At 37.4% G+C, this 23143-nt stretch overlaps 1 protein-coding gene across 4 annotated transcripts in view; it reads left to right on the forward strand.

Moving 5' to 3' along the window:
• RASAL2 (RAS protein activator like 2) overlaps nt 1-23143 on the forward strand; it is a 319973-nt gene that overhangs the window by 1404 nt on the left and 295426 nt on the right. The gene's annotated exons all lie outside the window — the stretch shown is intronic.

Here is a 23143-nt window from a genome sequence, read left to right on the forward strand (position 1 = left end):
ATGAGAAAGATCACAGAACGAGGAGTCCATTGATTCTAGTGTTTGTCTCAGTTCTGCCACTGAGTGGCTACGTGATTTAGGGCAGATCAGGGCACTTTTTCAACCTATGATTCCTCATTTGTAAAATGAGTGGATTGAATTAAATAATCTCTTAATGGCCCTTCCATTTCTAAAAGTCCAGCAGTTCCTATAACCAATTCTTAAGGATATACATATGTGGGTACTACTTTGTATTTTGCTTGATGTTAATGTGTTCCTTGATATTATTCTAATTAAATGAAAGAATTAAAGCAAAGAAGTGGGAGATGATGCAAGGTCACACAGTTCATTCTCAGCAGATTAAAAACTTTAGTGCCTGATTTTCTATCCACCTGCTAATCCCACTTAGCCGATAGCTTATAGCAAAGGTTGATGAGAATCTGAAAATGAGCTTGAATTAGAGTAGATGTGGTGGTTGCATCATTTCCCCATTCTAGCCTTTTTCCTATCCTTATACACTTCTTTGGCATATTGTTTTTATATGAAGTTAGAGATAGGGCCTTGTTACTGCAAGAGTAGGTTTATATGCTAATTCAGTATTGCAGTGTCCATAACTGTTCTGTCCGGGTTTTTTAGACCTAGGTTATCTATTATCTTTACATGTAACCCATAAAAACATATGCTTGTTTTCGTAGTCCATTCCTAGTGCTAGATTTGTAAGGGGTGTGTGTGTGTATATTCTTAAATACATATGTACATATACACATTCATATGTTTTTTGTCTCACACACATCGTGTACATTTCAGTGTCAAGTTGCAGACTTTCTACTGCCTTGTAATTTTTGTCTTCCCTATCAGTTAACCAGATGTTGTTTTTATTTATTGTTTAGAACTGCTATGTTCCTTCCTCTAAAGCAGTTCATCCTGGATACTACTTTGTTGTTTTTATTTTGATGTAAATATTCCCAAATTGTCTGAAAGACTGTTGGATTTTCTGTGTTCTTAGATAGTTTTTAAGTTGTCTATTGTATAATTCTTTGAAAATTTTTGAAGTAAAAATAATGTAGAAAATCAATTTGAAAAACACTAGTTCATTTTGGTGTTCTTGTTTATTTGTTTGTTTTGGGTGTTCAAAATCCTGATTGTTTTGGAACATCTGGATTCTTCTACACAATTTAAAGAGACTTTGATGAGTGTAGTGTAATGCTTTTTAAAGAAATCCAGAAACTGGTAAACCTAGTCTAGAGTATAAAACTGGGGGTTGAGAACTTGATTTTTTGTTCTGGCTTTGCCACAAATTGGTTGTCTAACTTTGGGCAAGTAATTTTAACTCTGTGGGTCTAAGTTTCTATGTAGAATGTGGAATCTGGAGTACAGTAATTGGTATCTATGGTCCATTTTAGCTTTAGAGTTGTCTGATTCTATGGCCTGCCCTATTATTTTACCTACAGCTTGGCCTGCCAATTCTAGCCCAGCTCTAGGGGTAAGGCATCAGGCAATCCCTTAAGGCATTTAAATCATGATTGTCCGAGGATCCAGGGGAACACTTTTATCAAAAGGTCAATCAGTGAACTGAGTTTTTAAAGAAGGAATGTTAAAGGCAGATGTAGAGAGAGTTATTTGGAATGTTTTCACAAGATAGGATGGTGGGGATGGGGATCTTGCTTAGGTCTAGTTTATTCAGTTTTGAAACCTAACCTAAAATAGCCATGTGGGTTTTAGGATAGGGTACAGAATAAGGAGCTGTATTAAGTGCCCTTGATTTCTGGCTATGGTTTATGTCCTCTGCAGGGCACGTGTTTGAAACTAGCATGCAAACCAACAAAAGAGTAATCCCCCCAAAGGTGATCTTCACAGAAACTTTTAGAAACAATATTTTATTAGTTTACCTCACCAAATTGGGAGACTGGGCACTGTTTTGAGTTTGCTATTGTTAAAGTTTAAATATATACATATACACATAATATAATATTTATATAATCTCCAGAAGTTTTGTGTATTGCCATGGTTGGAAAACTTTTTTGGAAAATGTTCAGAGCTTTTTAATAGGTGGCTGTATTTAGAACACAAATGCACATCTTTGAGACACAGCTAAGAGAAAAGTGTATGCTGTGTTAGTCTTCATTTTCTTTTAGTTTTAAAATGTTTTAGTTGTTGCATTTTCCTATTACAGTAAGTTGTGCCCATGCCCTGTCAAAATTATAGAATTTTTGACAACAGGGAATCTGTCTTGTTTATCTTTGCATTCCTATCTTGTCATCCCCTTCATTGTCACCATGTTTAGCAGATTGGTACCTTGCTTACAGTAAGTTGGTGTCTGTTGAATGTTGATCCATCTGTCCTTTGACCATCTAGATCTCAACCTGACTGATTGTATGGGTGGTAGAGTAGCTTAAACAAAGGCATGCCACAAACAGCTAAATATGGATGCAGAATCCAAGAGCATCAAATGCAGAACATTTTTCAGATATTTATAGCCTCAAAGCAAAGTCAATTGGCTGAAAAAGCTCAGCAGGCTAGCAAAAGGAAATGGGAGCTGCAAAGCCAGCCTCACTGTCTGTGCTTTCTGGTAAACAATGAGAACATTAAAATTAACTACTTTACCATGAATGGATAGTGATTGTAGGACACCCTTTGGGAGAGATTGAAGATACCTGTCTGTAGTAATACGTGTTTTGGAGCTAGCACCCATGAGCATGAGAGGTCTACAGCTGTATGCACAGGAGTGCTCCCAAATAGTAAAGAGGGGAAATATAATTATCACACTAAAGCGATCACCAAAAATCACATAGTTTTTAATTTTAATATCAGCAGGACTTGTCTAAAATATTTAATTAATGAAATACATAATGTCAGCATCATTGGTTACCATTAAGCTAGTATACAACTCTTTGTTTATTAAAATTTCTAATGGCTGGCACTATTTCAGCAAGTAAAAGAAGAGAATTAATTATACTACATCAGATGCCATATGACCATGGGAATTTGGTAGAAATTTCTCACGAACTGGGTATGAGTTGATGGGGACAGAAGTTTACCTGTTGCAGTAAATAATATTGCTTATGCTTCAGGAATTAAGACAAAGGATGACTTATTTTATGGCACTTTTAGAGACTGTGTCTCTATATTTACTTAAAATGTTGCAAGCAGTAACAAGTCCAGGAAGTTGTTTCATTTTGATCCAGTATGAATGAAATGTGACTAACTGACCTTATTCAAAAATGTTCTTAACATAATTAACTTTGAATACTCCTACCAAATCACTCATTATTACATGTCTTAAATATGAACCCCATGAGTTCTCTTTTGTTTTAGTATGTAAATCAATGCTATTGTTCAGGCAATACTAAAAGTTTTGTGTGCTCTGGCTAGTTGCTTGATGGAAGAAAAACAGTGAATGTGTGCCTAATACATCCTCAAACATGTTCAAGTTACTTAACTATTTTAGTTTCCTCAAATACTGTTGATTGAACTTACTTTCTAAATGAGTATTAATACTTTAGGGATTCCTGGGATCTTAAGCTTGAGTTCAGTACTTAGGATGTGGTATTGACCATGAATGTTGACACAATTTGCTGTGATCTCCAAATATATTTTATACACATTAGGAGTAGGCGGTTCTTCACTGAAATAAAATAACTTTTTTTTTTCAAAATAAAAGAACTTTTAAGACTGCCTAGGTATATACTGTTTTTAAAAATTATATTGATTTCAGTTAACCTCTTTGTCTTCCTTTGAGAGATAACTTGTATATCTCATTTAATTATGTGTTCTATTAATGTTTACAGATGGACAATTTCCTTTAAAATGTCTTAGTATTTTTTTAAATTTTTATTTAGACGATTAAATTTAACAGGGTGACATTGGTCAACTAGAGTACATAGATTTTGGGCAAATATCTCCACATCATTTGGACAGTCGATTATGCTGTATACCCATCACCTGAAGTCAAGTCATCCTCCGTCACCTTATATTTTTCCCTCTTTATGTTTCTTCCCCTTCCGCACCCCCCCCAACCACTGCATTCCTATTTAGGTCCACGAGTCTCAATTTTGTGTCCCACCTATGTATGGAATCATACAGTTCTTAGCTTTTTCTGATTTACTTATTTCACTCAGTATGTTATCTAAAACATCTTAGTATTTCTTTATCCTCTGTTATGTTGGTTTATTGCTATTTCATTTTCAAAGAAAAATATTAAAAACAGTTTTTATTATTCATTGATTTTAGAGAGAGAGAAAGGAAGGAAGAGAGAGGAGAGAGAGAAGTATCCATTTGTTCCACTTAGTGGTGCATCCATTTGTTGCCTCCCATATGTGTTCTGACTAGGGATAGAACCTGCAGCCTTGTCGTTTCGGGAAGATGCTCTATATTTACTTTTATGCCCCCCCCCATATATTTTTTGTGACAGAGAGAGAGAGACAAAGGAACAGATAGGGACAGACAGGAAGGGAGATGAGAAGCATCAATTCTTTGTTTCAGCACCTTAGTTGTTCATTGATTGCTTTCTCATATGTGCCTTGACGGGGCGGGGGGCATGCTACTGCAGAGCAAGTGACCCCTGGCTCAAGCCAGCGACCATGAGGTCACGTCTACGATCCCACGCTCAAGCCAGTGACCCTGCACTTAAGCTGGTGAACCCTCACTCAAGCCAGCGACCTTGGGGTTTAGAACCTGGGTCTTCTGCATCCCAGTCTGATGCTCTATCCACTGCACCACCGCCTGGTCAGGCTATGCTCTATATTTACTATATTACTATTATGACTGGGCTAACATGCCAGTGCAGAGCAAAATATTTTTAAAGAATGAAATTATACATCCACAATCTCTTTTCCAAAACCATTTGTATAGTGTTTCAGAATTGAAAATTTTTGATCTTAGAAAATATGTTGTGTGTGTGTGTATGTGTGTGTGTGTGTGTGTGTGTATGCTGACATTAACCCCCTAATGAGGTCTGAAGAAATATTCAGGAGTCAGTCATGTTAATGTTTCTGCAGTTGATCAAATGAATATTCACAATAAGTGTGGTATAAGACTAAATAGTGTTATGTCAGCGCAGGTCAGATTTTACTGCTAAAAAGTTATGAAAAAAATTGTTCTCAGAGCTTCCTTGATTTAGGAATTGCAGATGTGGAACTGAGGTTCTGACGTAAATATTATGAAGTTCTAGAATGCCCCTATTATTTGAGGATTGTTTGTTTATAAGAATTTCCTTTATCTTTTTCAGATAATAAAATTCAGTGCATACACTTTTAAAATGATGTGCAGTTGTGTCCTATTATGTTTAATAAATAAATTTCTCTGATTTGCTAAGGGAAAGAAAAGAGATTGACATGACAAAGAAAGTAGGCTTTACTGAGAGATTACTTAAGGCAGCGGTTCTCAACCTGTGGGTTGAGACCCTGGCAGGGGTCGAATGACCAAAACACAGGGGTCGCCTAAAGCCATCAGAAACCGCTGACTTAAGGAAATAAATGATGGCAAGGCAGTGGTTTCTGCTGCTGTTTCATGAGAAAGAAAGATGAGGTAAGTTGAAGCAGAGTTTATGTAATTGTTCTTTGCAGGTTGCTCTCCTTAGTAGCACAAACTGATTTGATCACCTTCTAAGTAGGTGAACCACAAAAAAAAAGCATTCAACTAATGACTGAGTTAATCCAGAAAAATTCAGCTGTCTGCTCCCTTGTCCCTCCCTATTGGAATAACTTTTAAGTAACCGGAGAGGTGTTTGGTCTTGTTAACCAGGAGGAGGAGTTTGAAGTGTGCTGAGGGCACTGCTGAAATTGCTTCACCCTGTCTTGGCAGAGCGATCATTGCTCTCTGATGTTTGTAAAAACACCTTTCTTCCCAAAGGCTATCAAGTGCTTCTCAAGACCTGTAGGTAGAGTGTCCTTTACAAATTTAATGTAGCTTCTTTTCTAGTGAGAAGGCAGCCATCAAGAAGTACATGATACAGAAGTATGAAAAATAGAAAGATGCCCTGGGGCCCAGGTTAGAGGTGTTAGTGGGGATGCTGTAAAAAGAAAAAGAAATAAAAACTGAGCCCTTGAAGGGATGACAAAACTTTCATTTGCTAGATGGTCATACAGAAGTTATCTTTCTTATCTTGACAATAGGGTTCAGGTGTTAGGAGTTACCTTCTCGTTCTAAGTGTTGGTTACATTAATTAATTGTCTACATTTCCTTTGCTTATAGGATCCAATGTAGATTCTGATTGCATTCTTATTATATCTCTATAAATTGTCTTCTTCCACATTGCTTAAATTCTATTTACATGGTGTCATTCTCAGTAGGCTTTCTGAAAGTACCTCCTACTGCACTCTGGAAAGAGTAAGACTTGCAGATACCATTGGAAAGAGTGAAAATTTAGAAAGGAAAATATTTAACACAAGGCCAGAAAACAAAATTCAGAACCATAGTGTGAAAAGTTAAAAAGAAACTTTAAAGTTGATAGTCCTAAGTATAGATTTTTAAAAATTTATTTATTTATTCATTTTAGAGAGGTGGGGGGGGGAGAGGAGGAGAGAAAGAGGAAGGGAGAGAGAAGGTGGGGTGGGGAGGAGCAGGAAGCATGAACTCCCATATGTGCCTTGACCAGACAAGCCCAGGGTTTCGAACTGGTGACCTCAGCATTCCAGGTTGATGCTTTATCCACTGCGCCACCATAAGTCAGGCCCTAAATATTTTTAAAAACAATCCTTTATATTTTCTCATTAAGGAAACTGGCTCAGGATGTTTAGTTTATTCCCAAAATTGGAGACAAATTCCACAGTTTGTCAGGATTAGAACTCAACCTCAGATTCCTCAGCCTCCTGTTTTAGCTTCTAGATCTTACTGCTTTCCCTTAGGGAAATGGCCTTTCAAAGCCGGAGGTCAGGAACACTCCACACTGAGAAATACCAGATTGTTAGTTTCACAGTCTTTAAGGGAAATGCTGGAAATTCCATTACCTAGGTAACAGAAAACAAAAACGGACAAAACATCCAGAACGTAGTAGGATGAGAATAATATTATAGTGTCCCTCTTAAGGATCTAGACTAGAAGACAGATGAGATATTTTCATCTTCACTTTTCTATATTCTTTATCTATAAATTCTGTATTCTGCTATTGGAAGTGATGCTTTAAGGAAATTTGAATGTTTCATTTATGATGCTTAGAACCCTGCATAATACATAATTTTGTACCTTCCCTTTAATTTCTAACCTCTCTGATTCATATCATTCAAAAAATTAATGCCTTTTTTCTAGTTATGAATATAATCTGTGAGTATAATTTGAATTATAGGAAAATTCAAAGAAAATTAAAATCACCTATAATTCTACCACTCAGAGATAACTATTCTTTTAATATAAGGTCTACCGGAAAGTTCTGTCCGTTTTTGGAATAAAACAAAATACAAATTTTTCTTACCGTCAATAAACTTTATTAAATAATATAATTGCCATTATTATTAATGATTTCTTGCCACCGTGAGGGCAATTTATATATCCAATTTTTGAAAAATGTTTTATCTTTTGATGCAAAAAATTGAACCAGTGCTTGTTTGATATCTTCTTCATTTTTGAATTTTTTGCCCTTCAAAAAATTTTGTAAGGACAAAAACAAGTGATAGTCGGAGGGTGCTAAGTCCGGGGAATATGGTGGATGTGACAGACATGCTTCTGTAGCATTTCTTCCTTGTTGAAATTCGTAAAAATTACAGTGGCATAAATGAACTTTATCAGTAGCCATGGGTACACTATGGCTTTACACATAAGACTAACGTGAATCAACTTTGTTTTAGTTAATTTGCTACGTCAGTATGTATACATTAAGTGATAAAAATAGAGAGGCACACATGTGCCAAATAAACATGTGCTTACGTGTTGAAACTTGTGATAGAAATGGACAGAACTTTCCGGTAGACCTTATACAATGTGTCCATAAAGTCATGGTGTACTTTTGACCTGTCACAGGAAAGCAACAAAAGATGATAGAAATGTGAAATCACCAAATAAAAGGAAAACTCTCCCAGTTTCATACCTATTCAGTGCAGTTCGATGTGGGCTCACGCACAGATTTTTTAGGGCTCCTTAGGTAGCTATCCCGTATAGCCTCTACAGACTCGTCACTGACTAATGGCCTACCAGAACGGGGTTTCTCCACCAAACTGCCGGTTTCCTTCAACTGCTTATCCCATTGAGTAATGATATTCCTATGTGGTGGCGCTTCATTATAAACTCGCCGATATTCACGTTGCACTTTGGTCACGGATTCGAATTTAGCGAGCCACAGAACACTCTGAACTTTCCTCTGTACCATCCACATCTCAACTGGCATGGCCATGGGCTGCTCTGCTGTATACACAGTGTTACGCCATCCTACAGAAACTGCCACATCATCCTACAGAAACTGGGAGGGTTTTCCTTTTATTTGGTGCAAATTTCACATTTCTGTTTTTTGTTGCTTTCCTGTGACCGGTCAAAAGTGCACCATGACTTTACGGACACACTGTATATTATTGTTTTTTATTCCAGTCTTTTTTGTATGTAGATGTACTTTTCTGTTACATATTTGATATCATACTATATATATTTTACATCCTACCTTTCTTCTAACTGTATTTTCTTATGTTTTTTAAAATGTTTAAAATTTTTTCAAATATATTTTTATTTTTTAATTTAATTTTAAAAATAGGCAGGATATTTTCTTTTTTCAAAATTCAAAAGGTATAAAAGGGTATTCATGAAGTCTCGTTCCCCCCTTCCTCCTTCAACTCTCCTCCCTCACCCCTCTCCATCTGGCAGGCAGTCATTGTCCCCTCTGCACAATCAATACATGTTTGAAATTCTTATGTATCCTTCCATACCTATCTCATACATATGGAAGCAGACAAATAGGTAAGTAAAAATGCTGCCAAGAGAGGAGTCCAAGAAATTTAGTTTAAAAATACCCACTATATTTTTTATGAAGTTAATGTAATGACTGGAGTCGACATGCAGAAGAGGTTGGCTGTGCGTTCAGGAGGTCTGGGGCCACTTGTTAATTGCTTTATATTTGAATTAATACTAGCATCATTTTTACTTTGCATCTGGTTTTTTCTTTTTTACACAAATGATAACCCATTATAGCAATTGATCTGCGCCTTGTTTTATTCCACTTTCATGTCCCCCATTCATATGCACTTATTAATAATCTTGGTGTTTTTCTTGTCAATTTGTTTACATCTTTTAAGATATATTGATTTTTGAGAGAGAGAGGAAAGGGGAGAGAGAAAAAGAAACATCAACATGCTGGTCCACTTATTTATGCATTCATTATAATTGACTCTTGTATGTGCCCTGACCGGGGATCAAACACACAACCTTGGTGTATCAGGACAACGCTCTAACTTAGCTATCTGGCCAGGGCCTTTTTTCTGACAATTTGTAAAGCATTTATTATTCTTGTGGGTGCATAATGACTGGATGAATCATAATTTATTTAACCATTCTTCAAGATTTCTCGAACAAGTGATGTAGCAGTGAATAATCTTGAATATAAACCATTTTGCTTTTTCTATAAGAAAAATTCATAAAATTGTTAGGTCAAAGATATGCGTATTTGTAATTTTGAAAGATATTCCCAAATTGCTGTTCTCAGAAGGTTGTAGCTATTTATAATTCATCAGTGAAGTATGAGAGTGCCTGTCTTCCCACACATAGGAAATTATCAAGACTTTTTGAATCTGACAATCTAAAAGGTAAAAAATAGTGTTAATTTTTTATATTTCTTACATTAAGTGTGATTGAATGTCTTACAGAGCCATTTAAATGTATCCTTGTCTGAGAACTGTACATATCATTTGCCCATTTTTAATACGTTGTTGGATCTTTTTCTTAGTGATTTGTAGGAACTCTTAGTATATTAAATAAAGAACCCTTAATCTTCAATGAGTTGCCAGTATTTTCTTTTGTGTTTTTTCCCCTTTATGAGGGAATTATTTTTATGCAGTTGAATGTATCAGTTTTATTTATTTTTTTATGACCTCTAATTTTATGTCATAGTTAGAATGGCCTTTCTTTAAAAAATATTTTTTTAAATTTATTCATTTTAGAGAGGCAGGGGGTAGAGAGAGAGAGAGGGAGAGAAGGGCAGGGGGAGGAGCAGGAAGCATCAACTCTAATATGTGCCTTGACCAGGCAAGCCCAGGGTTTCGAACCGGTGAACTCAGCGTTCCTGATTGACGCTTTATCCACTATGCCACCACAGGTCAGGCTAACTTTTCTTTACTGAGGTAGAAAATTACTCTCCTATGGTTTGTCTAGTCCATCTTTGTTTATGTTTTTTGCATTTACACCTTTCATCCATTTGGAGTTCATCCTGATATAAGGTATGAGATAAAGATACAGTTTCATTTTTAGAGAGATAGCTTTTCAGTTGTCTTAATATCATTTTTTGAATAATCCATTACCCCCACTGTTAATATTAAAAAATTCTTAATTTTTATATTAAAAAATTTTTAATTTTTAATATCAACAGTCTACTAATTATCTTTGTGCATAAGTCTTTGAGTTGAACTTCTTTTTCCTTAGACTGAATCTCCAGAGGAGTATTTTTTTTTTTTTACAGGGACAGAGAGAGTCAGAGAGAGGGGGATAGATAGGGACAGACCGATAGGAACGGAAAGAGATGAGAAGCATCAATTCATCAGTTTTTCGTTGCACGTTTCAACACCTTAGTTGTTCATTGCTTTCCCATATGTGCCTTGACTGCAGGCCTTCAGCAGACCGAGTAACCCCTTGCTCGAGCCAGCGACTTTGGGTCCAAGCTGGTGAGCTTTTGCTCAAACCAGATGAGCCCGTGCTCAAGCTGGCGACCTCGGGGTCTCGAACCTGGGTCCTCGGCATCCCAGTCCGATGCTCTATTTACTGCGCCACCGCCTGGTCCGGCTCCAGAGGAGTATTTTTAAAGGCTTGAATCTTAATGCCAAATTGGTGTGATTTTCCTGGAAAGCGGTCCTGCTACAACACAAGTACATGGAAGTATGGCTCATAATTTTAAGTTCTATGTCTGTGTTGCTATTTTCAACATATTGAAGTATTTTTACATAGATTTTGTGTGGCGCCTTAAACATTATTTAGTACATATTAAATGTCCTCAGAGTTCTAATGCTTTTAAGCCTTCCCTTCAAAAACTGAGTTTATTTTCCAGTGGTACATCTTTGAATTCAAGACACATTTCCAAGTAAATGAGAGAAGAGCATGAGTAGAGTCAAAGCAGTTGGTCTGCTAAAGGTCAAATCTATGACCATGGCCTTATTTATATTATGTTAGACTCCCAACTGAAACAACCTGACACAGACATACAATGTTTTAGATACTCTAGGAAGAACATAGTTTATGGTTTTCATCTCAGCCATTCATGTCTTTTTTCTACCCTTTGTTTGTAAGAGTATTAAGAAGGAATTGATATTCATGAAAGTTGGTCTGAACATGATTTGAATATAGGTTCACTTAATTTTAGCTGGATGAACAACTGAGGTGTATGCCTTATATACACCTCAGTCGCCGACGACCCGTGTTTTGGTCATTCGACCCCCACCGGGGTTGCAACCCACAGGTTGAGAACCGCTGCCTTATATAATATTGTGCTAATGACTGAGCTTTTAGCATGTGATTAATTTAGGTATGTTATAGGGAAGTTTATTATAATGTCATACAAAACCAAATCCAAAGAATAACAAGGATTAACATTAATGGCAAAATTTATTTAAAATCTTGAGGAATGTCTGACCAGTGTTGGCGCAGTGGATAGAGTGTAGACCCAGGATGCTGAGGTCCCAGGTTTGAAACCCCAAGGTTGCTGACTTGAGCGTGGGCTCATCTGGTTTGAGTGCAGACTCACCAGCTTGAGTGTGGGGGTCGCCAGCTTAAGCGCAGGATTGTCACCATGATCCCAAGGTCCTCAGTTTGAGCCCGGTGGTCACTGGCTCGGCTTAACTCCTCCCACCCCCAAACTTCAAGGCACGTATAAGAAGCAATCAGTGAGCAACTAAAATGGATCTTTTTTTTTAGTGATTTGAAGCAACTATGAATTGATGCTTCTCACTTCTCTCTCTCTCTCTCAAAAATAAAGTAAGATAAAATAAAATAAAATCTTCAGGATAAAAGGAGGGCAGAATAGGAATTGGACTTCAAAAAATCATGACTTATATAATAGACCATTAACCAGTTAACCAAATTTTCTTTTTTTAAATCTTTTTTTTTTAAATTCTATTCATTCATTTTTAGAGAGGAGAAAGAGAGGGAGAGAGAAAGATAGAGAGAGAGAAGGGGGGAGGAGCTGGAAGCATCAACTTCCACATGTGCCCCGACCAGGCAAGCCCAGGGTTTCGAACCCGCGACCTCAGCATTTCCAGGTCGACGCTCTATCCACTGCGCCACCACAGGTCAGGCCCAAATTTTCTTTTTTAAGGACTGTATTTTTTTCAGAGCAGATTTAGGTTCATAGCAAAATTCAGAGGAAGGTACAGAGATTTTCTATATGCCCCCTGTTCCCACACACGTGTAGCGGCCCCCATTATCAACATCCCTATCCAGAGGGGCACATTTGTTACAATTGATTCATTATCACCCAAAGTCTGTAGTTTACATTAGGGATCCCTCTTGGTGTTGTACATTCTGTGGGTTTGGACAAATATATAATGACATGTATCCTGCATTTTAGTCTCTCCTACAGAGTATTTTCACTGCCCTAAATTTCCTCTGTACTCTGTTTGTTCATCTCTCCATACTCCATTACTCCTCAACCCTAGCAACCACTGATATTTTTACTGCTATCATAGATTTGCCTTTTCCAAAATGCTATATAGTTGGAATCATACCCAAATTTCCCTTTATTAACTAGCAATTTTGTTCAGTATGTAATATATACTCATAAGCTTGTCTTGCTAAGTCAGAAAATAGCAAACTTAGAAAGGAACAAAGTTGTTTAACTTTTAACAATGATACAGGGCAGTTTGAGAGTAAAATGAAGAAATCTGGTATCCAGTTAATATAGTGGAGGTTTGTAGGAAATTTGGTTTGATTTAAATTGGACAGGATATAATATATAAATATTTTGCACCCATATTTCCATTAGGCTTATCTATGTACAGTTTTCTATTCATTTGTAAGTTTTAAGAATGGCCCTGAGTAAGGAAACCCAAGACTTTTTAGTGAGTGTTTCTGTTTAGAAATTGGCCAGTTTTGCCCAAGTGGTTGGTGACTAGTCTGCATTGATGAATAGACCTTGAAAAAGATGGCCAGGGCAGTAGCTTCCAGGTACCTAAAATAAATGACTCTGCCTTAGTGGTACCTCATTGTGGTTTTGATTTCCATTTCCTTAGTGATGTTGAGCATCCTTTCGTGTACTCACAGGCCATTTGTATATTTTCTTTGGCAAAATGACTATTCAATACTTTTCGTGTGAAGTCACATATGCTTATTTTTTAATCTAACTTGATAACATGGTTGAGAAAGAAAGTATGTGTGGTGATTCGTATTGATACAGAAAGATCAGATGATTTGATATGGCTGGTTTTTTTTTTTTTTTTTTTTTTTTTATGGCTGCATTTCTTGATGTTCAGGTAAAAAAGTCCTAAGTTATTCTTTTGCAGTTATACCCTAAATCAGTTTAAGAGGAGATTTTTAGGTTGTATTTTTGGTGTACATCTTGATAGTCATGTCAGAGCATCAACTTGAGAGAGGCTTTATTTTGTAATGTCTATTGGCTAATAATTTTTCTTTTTCTCTAGCTTAACCAGCAATGATATAGCCAGTAATACTATTCAATTTACCTGTGAACATGTTATATAAAATTACATGCTTTTAAAAAGTTTTGCAAAGTAGAATCATACAACATTTGTCCCATTTTTGACTTATTTCACTAAGCACAAGTAACATATCAAAATTTCATTTTTTTATTTTGTGACAGAGAGAGAGACAGAGGGACAGATAGGGACAGACAGACAGGAAGGGAGAGATATGAGAAGCATCAATTCTTTGTTGCAGCTCCTTAGTCTCCTTAGTTGTTCATTGATTGCTTTCTTATATGTGCCTTGACTGGGGAGTTACAGCAGAGTGAGTGACCCCTTGCTCAAGCCAGCGACCTTGGGCTCAACCAGCAACCACGAGGTCATGTCTGTGGTCCCACACTCAGGCCAGCTACCTCGTGCTCAAGCTGGTGAGCTGGCACTCAAGCCGGCAACCTCTGGGTTTCAAACTTGGGTCCTTCACATCCCAGTTCGATGCTCTATCCCCTGCACCATCACCTGGTCAGGCCAAAATTTCATTTTTTATGGCTGAATAACATTCTCTTGTATGTATATGCCACATTTTGTTTATCCATTATTTGGTCAGTGAACACTGGGTTGTGTTCACCTTTTGGTTTTTATGACTAATGCTGCTGCTAAACATTGATGTGCAAATACCTCTATTAGACCTTGCTTTCAATTCTTTCGAATATCTACCTAGAAGTAGAATTGCTGGTTCTTAAAGTAATTCTATGTCTAACCTTTTGAAAAATTGCCAAACATTTTCATCTGTACCTGTTTACATCTCTGCCAGCAGTGCACAAGGGTTTTAATTTCTCCACGTCCTTTTCATTTCCATGCTTGTTTTTATTCTTTTTGATTATAGCAATCCTGGTAGGTGTGAAGTGGTACCTTATTGTGGTTTTGATTTCCATTTCCTTAGTGATGTTGAGCATCTTTTCGTGTACTCACAGGCCATCTGTATATTTTCTTTGGCAAAATGACTATTCAAGTTTTTCTTTTAAATTAACTCTTAGTAGATATATTTGCAGTTTTCAGATTGTCAGTGATAGTGTTAATTATCCTAGATATGAACTCTAATAACAGTGACGATCATGAGCATAATTAGAACAACAATAACAACAACAATGTAAAACTTCTTGGGTGCTTACTATGAGTGAGGCACAGTTCTAGGTGCTTTATGCCTATTAATTTATTTAATCTTCATAACTACCCTATGAGGTAAATGCAGTTATTATCCTCACTTTAGAGATGAGGAATCAGAGACTTGCCTAAGTAAGTGGCTGACAGAGAGTTTCAATCCAGGATATTCACTCTTGAGTCCATGCTCTTAAGTATTATATAATTTGGCTATAGATAAAATAATTCAAACTCTTATATAAAAAGCATTGAGTGTGATGTTTGTTAATTTGAACCTTGAAGCTGCAGTTTAAGTATGTGTTTTATATAGCACTATGACTGTAAAATAATCACATTTGATCTGCAGGATATGCTTGGGATGTCATGATATTATTGAACATTTTCATAGAGTTGTCCAAGTTTATTAATTGTGGACAAGAGAGCATGCAAAAGCTGTATGTGGATGAGTGGTGTGAATATTTGTATATTTAAAAATGGTTAAACAAAGGCTGTTAGTGATCTAGAATTTATTTTTTAGCAGTAATACAAAATACAAAAATAGGTTTTATTCTATATATTCTATTTTTCTATAAAACCATGCCTTTCTAGGCCTATTAAATATGGTTGATCAAGCCAGTAAGGATACCAAAAATTTAAAGAACGCACAGTCTTTTAACCATGAGTTATATTCATCTAGGGCAGGGGTCGGGAACCTTTTTGGCTGAGAGAGCCATGAACGCCACATATTTTAAAAGGTAATTCTGTGAGAGCCATACAACAACCCGTGTATGTTACACATTATCCAATAAAAATTTGGTGTTGTCCTGGAGGACAGCTGTGATTGGCTCCAGCCACCCGCAACCATGAACATGAGCAGTAGGAAATGAGATATATATATATATATATATATATTTTTTTTTTTCCCCCCTGAAGTTGGAAACAGGAAGGCAGTCAGACAGACTCCCGCATGCGCCCGACCAGGATCCACCTGGCATGCCCACCAGGGGGCGATGCTCTGCCTATCTGGGGCGTTGCTCTGTTGCAACCAGAGCCATTCTAGTGCCTGAGGCAGAGGCCATAGAGCCATCCTCAGCGCCTGGGCCAACTTTGCTCCAATGGAGCCTTGGCTGCGGGAGGGGAAGAGAGAGACAGAGAGGAAGGAGAGGGGGAGGGGTGGAGAAGCAGATGGGCGCTTCTCCTGTGTGCCCTGGCCAGGAATCGAACCCGGGACTCCTGCACGCCAGGCCGATGCTCTACCACGGAGCCAACCGGCCAGGGCCAATGTTTTATATTTTTAATGTTTTTTTTATTATTATTAAAGATTTGTCTGTGAGCCAGATGCAGCCATCAAAAGAGTCACATCTGGCTCGTGAGCCATAGGTTCCCGACCCCTGATCTAGGGCATATCTTTCTTTATTCCAAAATTTAGATTTGAAGTGGCTCTCCACTTTAATGTCAGTAATTTAAAAAAGAGAATCCACTTTTATAGAACCTGGTAAACCCAAACATTGACCACAGGTTGGCCATATAACAGACATTTTAGGGTATTTATAGACTTCACTTTTCTTTTTCCTAAAAGCCAAGGAATATGGCCTGTTGGTGGTCCTAGTTCGCTTTCATCTTAGTTTCTCTTGAACCTGGCTCTCCTTATAGTGCATATGCTTTATAATTTAAACATTTCCTAAGGTTTGTATTTCATGGACTCAGAAATTTAAAGTGTGATTATGCACTGTAACTTGTGTGAATCAGTTCTGAAATTTAACTTCTTTCCTACTAATAAATTACAGTTTTTCAAAATCTGTGATTCTTTTGAACTATGGGTAGTTTAGTAATGGGAAGTGAGTTATAATTTTACATTCAAATTAATTCAAACATCTTTAAAAAACACTTTAATATACAGTTGTCCCTCACCATATCGCAGTTTACTTTTTGCAGTCTCACTGTACTGCAGATTTTAAAATTGTATATATCTAATTTTGTATTGTGTATCTTTCGCTATATTGTGTGATTTTGCGGTATATAAATATTTTTATATATTTATTTTAATTACATTTGTGTAAAATAAGCAAAATAAATTTGGGAAAAGTTAATAACCATGTGGGAAAGGATTATAAGGGTGTGGGGAGGGTTTATAAAGCCTTAAAATATATATAAATAATAAAATAAATATAAAGTCACTATGTAGATTTTCGCCTATCACAGGAGGTTCCCTGCAATAGGAAAGGGACCACTGTATTTGAAATACCACAAACTATACATGTTTCAAGTGTAATCTGTTTTTGAAATATGTAAATAACCATGAAATCATCACAATCAAGAAAATGAACATCTATTTCCTCTAAAAACTTTCCTGGCATCCTTTTGTAATACTCCCACCCAACCCTCCCACCTCTTCATCAGATGACCACTGATGTGCGTTTTGTCTTTTAGGATTTTCAAAAATTTTATATAAATGGAGTCATACAGTATATACTTATTTCTAGTCTGGCGAATCATTCAGCACATTTGGAGATTATGTTATTACATGTATCAATAGTTAATCTCTTTGTATTACTGAGTAGTATTATTTCATTGAATGGATATTCACAGTTATTTAGTAGTTCACCTTTTGATGAAATTTGGGTTATTTTCAGTTTTTTGGCTGACAAATAAAGCTTCTGTTAACATTTGTGTACAAGTCTTTCTATAGGCACATTTTTCTCTTGTGCGAGAGTGGAAAGGCTGAGTTGGATGGTAGATGTACATCTGACATTTTCAGGAACTGCCAGACTGTTTCTCTGAGAGCGTATATGAAGTTGCCAGTAGGGTATCTATCGCATTTCCAGTTTCACTGCCTTCCCAGCACTTGGTATGGTTAGTTTTTTTAATTTTAGTCATTCTAAGAGGTGTGTCGTGATATTTATCATGGTTTTAATTTGCATTTTTTGATGACTGTGGATGTTATCTTTTCATGTGTTTATCAGACATTGGTGTATTTTCTGTAGTGAAATTTCAAAACAAGCCTTTTGTTCATTTTTATTTTTTTTTATTTTATTCATTTTAGAGAGGAGAGAGAGAGAGAGACAGGGGGGAGGAGCTGGAAGCATCAACTCCCATATGTGCCTTGACCAGGCAAGCCCAGGGTTTCGAACTGGCAACCTCAGCATTTCCAGGTTGATGCTTTATCCACTGCGCCACCACAGGTCAGGCCAATGAAGCCAATTCTAATCTATTCTGTTTAAGCATTACATAATGTTTTCACATTTTCGTTAAAAAAGCCCTTAAATTATTTTTCAAGTAGCCGGTAAATCTGAATTTTATAATTTATATAGTTTTACATAAAATGAGGCCCTAGCTGTTTAACTCATTGGTGGAACATAGGCCTAGTGTGTAGATGTCCCAGGTTTGATTCTCGGTCAGAGCACACAGGAGAAGCAACCATTTGCTTCTCCACCCTTTCCTTTCCCCCTTCTTTCTTTTTCTCTTTCTCTTCCTCTCCACAGTCATGGCTCCATTGGTTCAAGCGCATTGCCCCGGGTGCTCAGAGGAGCCTATGCCTTAGGCACTAAAAATAGCTCAGTTGAGAGCATTGCCTAGATAGGCAGAGCATGGCACCAGATGGGGGTTGCCTGGTTGATCCTGCTCAGGGCACATGCGGGAGTCTGTCTTTATTTCTCGTTCTCTCACTTGGAAAAGGGAGGAAAAATATGTGTGTGTGTGTGTGTGTGTAAGGCCAGGAGCCGCCATCGTGGCCATTCATATGCAGGTTTGCATTGGATTCGGACTGTCTGTAAAGAAACAACAGAGCCAAAAACTGGTGGGCCATATTTTTAATCCTAGCTTGCACCCGATGGGCAAGTAAAAACACACTGGGCTTGTTGGGCAGATAAAATGTATTATGCTCACTTTGTTAAAGATAACAGGAGGAGGCCATCACCCAGGTGATATTAATGTGTGTTGGGGTGGGCTAAAGGCAGGCAGAATCCTTTAGCCTGGGGCTTGGTTTTGGGATTAAGCCTTTCCTACCCTTTTTGATGTAGGGCAGTACAATCCTATCATGCCTCAGAGGGTGACTTTGTATTAGAGACTTCCCTGTTTTGTATATTGGATTAAGGGTTTGGATTTCTACACTATAAAATGGGGATGGAATGAGAGTTTGGCCTCTTGGTTCCTGAGGTTAGCATGAGAGAGCAGAGAGAGTAGAGCCAGCAGCGGAAGGAGGCCACATGGAGGAGGCCAGGAAAAGCAGCTAAGATGTTGGAGTGCTGAGTGAGATGCCAGTTTGTGTAGAGTTTGTATCTGGGATAAGGAAGGAGATGGGGAACTGAGGAGAATAAGTCTGGTGAGCTAGAAACATTTGATTCTAGGAAACTCGGATAAATCAGTAGCTTTGTGAGCACTGAATGTGACTGGGTTTTGGAGCCCAGTGTGTATTTTTACTTGCCCGCCGGGTGCAAACTAGAATTAAAGATGACAGCCCATCAGTTCTTGGCTCCGTTGTTTCTTTACCGACTGTCCGAATCCAATGCGAACCTGCATGGGCTGGGCTGCTCTGATGCTGGCCCTGGCCCTGCCTGCTGGCTTTACAGGGCTCCAAAGCCCACTCATTCAGTGCTCACAAAGCTACTGACTTATCTGAGTTTCCTAGAATCAAAGGTTTCTAGCTCACCAGACTTATTCACCTGTTCTCTATCTCCTTCCTTCTCCCTGCACAAACTCTGCACTAACTGACTTCTCTTTTAGCACTCCACCATCTTGGCTGCTTCTCCTGGCCTCCTCCACGTGGCCTTTCTTTGCTCTCTCCTCTAATGCTAATCTCAGGAACTGGGAGAGAGCAAGCTCCCTGTCTGCCCCACTTTATAGTGCAGAAATCAAAACCTTTAATCCAATATACAAAATAGGGGAGTCTTTAATCCAAAGTCACTTATCTGAGGCATGATGGGATTGCACCACCCCGCATCAAAAAGGATGAGAAAGGCTTAGTCCTAAAACCAAGCCCCAGGCTACAAGGATCCTGCCTGCCCACAGCCCGCCCCCAACACACATTAATATCACCTGGGCTACGGGCTTCCGTGTAGGCAGCGCCATCTTTAAGAAAGCGAGCATAATATATTTTATCTGCCCAACTATATATCATATATATAAATGATAATATACCCTGAGTGAAGGAAATAGCAAGATCTTATAAATAAAACAGTTAAGATTTGAAATATAATATATATGATTCTTTCAAGTTCTTTAAACATGTTACAGAGATCTCTTTCAGAACAGGATCACAGTAACTCCTTTTTCTGCATTTTTTCACATATCATCTATATCGTAATGCATTTTCAAGTTTTTCAGTTGAAGGTTAGCAGTCTTACTGGTTCCTAGTTTCTGAGATCTACCCCCAACTGCTTTATGAAAATTAGTACATTTTCTTTATATAAGGATATCATAATGCATTTTTAAGTTTTTCAGGTGAAGGTCAGCAGACTTACTGGTTCCTAGTTTCTGAGATCTACCCCTGTTTTATGAAAATTAGTACATTTTCTTTATATAAGATCAGCTTCAGAAGTTTTATAAATAAACTTATCTTGTTTTCAAATTTCCTCAGTGTTCTTTTAAAAGAATATGTTGCTCACGAAGTGATTAAAAACTTGTATTTGTGTAGCTCTTAGGCATGTATAGTATACATTTTAGTGTTACTCATTACAACTTTGTGAAATAGATAGGGTTATAGATGAAGAAACTGAGTCTAAAGCAGGTGTGACTTGCTCAGAGTTACAGACACTAGTCCAGTGTTTTATCTACTTTCTACCAGCAGCAAATAGTTTTTTCTTTTTGTTGTTTCTTATCATTAAACTCTTCCTCCACCCCTGAAACCCTAGACTTCTCATTCCTTTGTTCATATTTTTCTGTACATAGTTTAAAACAAAATAAAAGAGCAAACAAAAGAACAGCCCTGCTTTCATCTTCATCATTTTTCACTAACATCACCTCATTTTGGGTTTTTAGTCTTCCTGTCACTTGTGGTTTTTTTGGAAATTTTTGGAGATAGATGCTTTCTAAAAGCTAAGCTTGGCCCTAGGACTGCCTTATTTTTATTTATAGTATTCTGTACCTTGAAGACAAAGGTCATTCTGAGTCTTCTCAAAGGAGCATGAAATCCATGGAGCTTACTCCTGTTGTTACCTGCTGAGAAAAATGGCTGAATGTGCCACCACCCTGAGACTCATGAAATGTTCAACTGAATGGTTTTGGAATGTTAGGCAAGTGTGAAAACATTAGTATGCTTTATCAGCAATCTTATTTTTGTCCTGTATAGGGAAAAATAGACAAGTATGGGATCGGTCATTTGTTTTGTAAAGCCAACAACATGAGAGTTGAAAAATTGAGCATTTTGGGAGGCACTTTAAATCAAAAAGAAAATGTTGTATGCTTTAACTATGCTTAAGTCAAAAATGGAGAAAATGAAACTGACATAGCTGTTTGCTTAAATAATATTTTCAGAATGAAAGACTGTATGTAGGAATGAAGACTGTAGTAGGAATGCATTAAAAATGATTGGATGTCAAAAATGACACGAGGAGTCATTTATCTGTTTGCATTCTAGCATGTCATCTTAAAGTGTATCCAGGAAGAAAACGAGTCAAAATGAATGATTCATGAACTGACTATACTATTTGTTAGAGGCAAGTATCTTTGTGTACCTGAAAAACCTATATTGGAGAGCTAGGATTTTTATAACCAATAATACTAAAAAGTAAATAATAATGTTTTATTTACTTTTTAGACATTTTTTTATTGTTTCTTTAATTTATTGATTTTAGAGAGAGTAGGAGGCGGGGGGAGAGAGAGACATCAGTTTATTGTTCCACTTATTTTTACACTCACTGGTTGATTCTTGTATGTGCTCTGACTAGGGATCAAACCCGCAACCTTGGCGTATTGGGATGACTCTCTCACCAACTGAACTATCTGGCCAGGGTTGGTATATTTTCTAGTATATAAAATTATGGCCAGGGTAAGTGTAGCTTTTATATGAGGGAAGAATGAACAATTCAGATTTGTTAAATTTTACATATTATTTTTTGCTTTTTAAATTGAATTTATTGGGATAACTGGTTAATAAAAATGTAGGTTTCAGCCTGACCTGTGGTGTGGTGGCGCAGTGGATAAAGTGTCGACCTGGAAGTGCTGAGGTCGCCAGTTCGAAGCCCTGGGCTTGCCTGGTCAAGGCACATACGGGAGTTGATGCTTCCAGCTCCTCCCCCCCTTCTCTCTCTGTCTCTCCTCTCTCTCTGTCTCTGTCTCTCCTCTCTCTCTGTCTCTGTCTCTCCCTCTCCTCTCTAAAATGAATAAATAAATTAAAAAATATATATTAAAAAATGTAGGTTTCAGGTATATAATTCTATAACACATCATCTGTATATTGTACTGTGTGGTCACCACCCCAAGTCAAATCTCCCTTGATTGCCATTTATCCCCCTTGGCCTTCTTCCAGCCCCCCACACCCCTTTCCTTCTGGTTATCACTATGGTATGTCTGTGAGAGTTCTTTGTTTGTTTGTTTGCTTAATCTCTTCACCTTTGTCACCCAGCCCTGAAACCATCCTCCTTCCTGACAGCTGTCATTATGTTCTCTATTTATGAGTAGGTTTGTATATTGTTTGTTAGTTTATTTTGTTCATTAGGGTCCATATAGGAGTGAAATTCTATGGTATTTGTCTTTCTGACTGATTTATTTCATTTAGCATACTGCTCCCGCTGGTCCATTCATGCTGTTGCAAAGGGTAAGACTGCCTTCTTTTTTTATGATTGAGTGGTATCATTGTGTAAATGTATCACAGCTTTTTTATCTACTCATCCAAGGCTGGGCACTTGAGCTGCTTCCAAATCTTGGTTATTGTAAATAATGCTGCAATGCACATAGGGGTGTATGTATTCTTTTGAGTTAGTGTTTCAAGATTCTTCAGGTAATTGCTGGGTCATAAGGCAGTTGCATTTTTAATTTTTTTGAGGTAACTCCATACTACTTTTCACGTGCCTATGTAAATCTGTATTCCCACCAACAGTGCACAGGGGTTCCCTTTTTTCTGTATCCTCACTAACACTTTGCTGATTTATTGATAGCCTTTCTGACAGGTGTGTGGTGATAGCTCATTATGGTTTTAATTTGCATTTCTCTGATGCCTACTGGCATTAAGCATTTTTTTATATGTCCGTTGGCCATCAGTATGTCTTCTTTGGGGAAATGTTTATTCAGGTCCTTTGCCCATTTTTTAATTGGGTTGTTTGTTTTTTGATGTTGAG

This window comes from Saccopteryx bilineata, chromosome 2, assembly GCF_036850765.1.
Source record: "Saccopteryx bilineata isolate mSacBil1 chromosome 2, mSacBil1_pri_phased_curated, whole genome shotgun sequence".
NCBI classification, from domain to species: Eukaryota; Metazoa; Chordata; class Mammalia; order Chiroptera; family Emballonuridae; genus Saccopteryx; species Saccopteryx bilineata.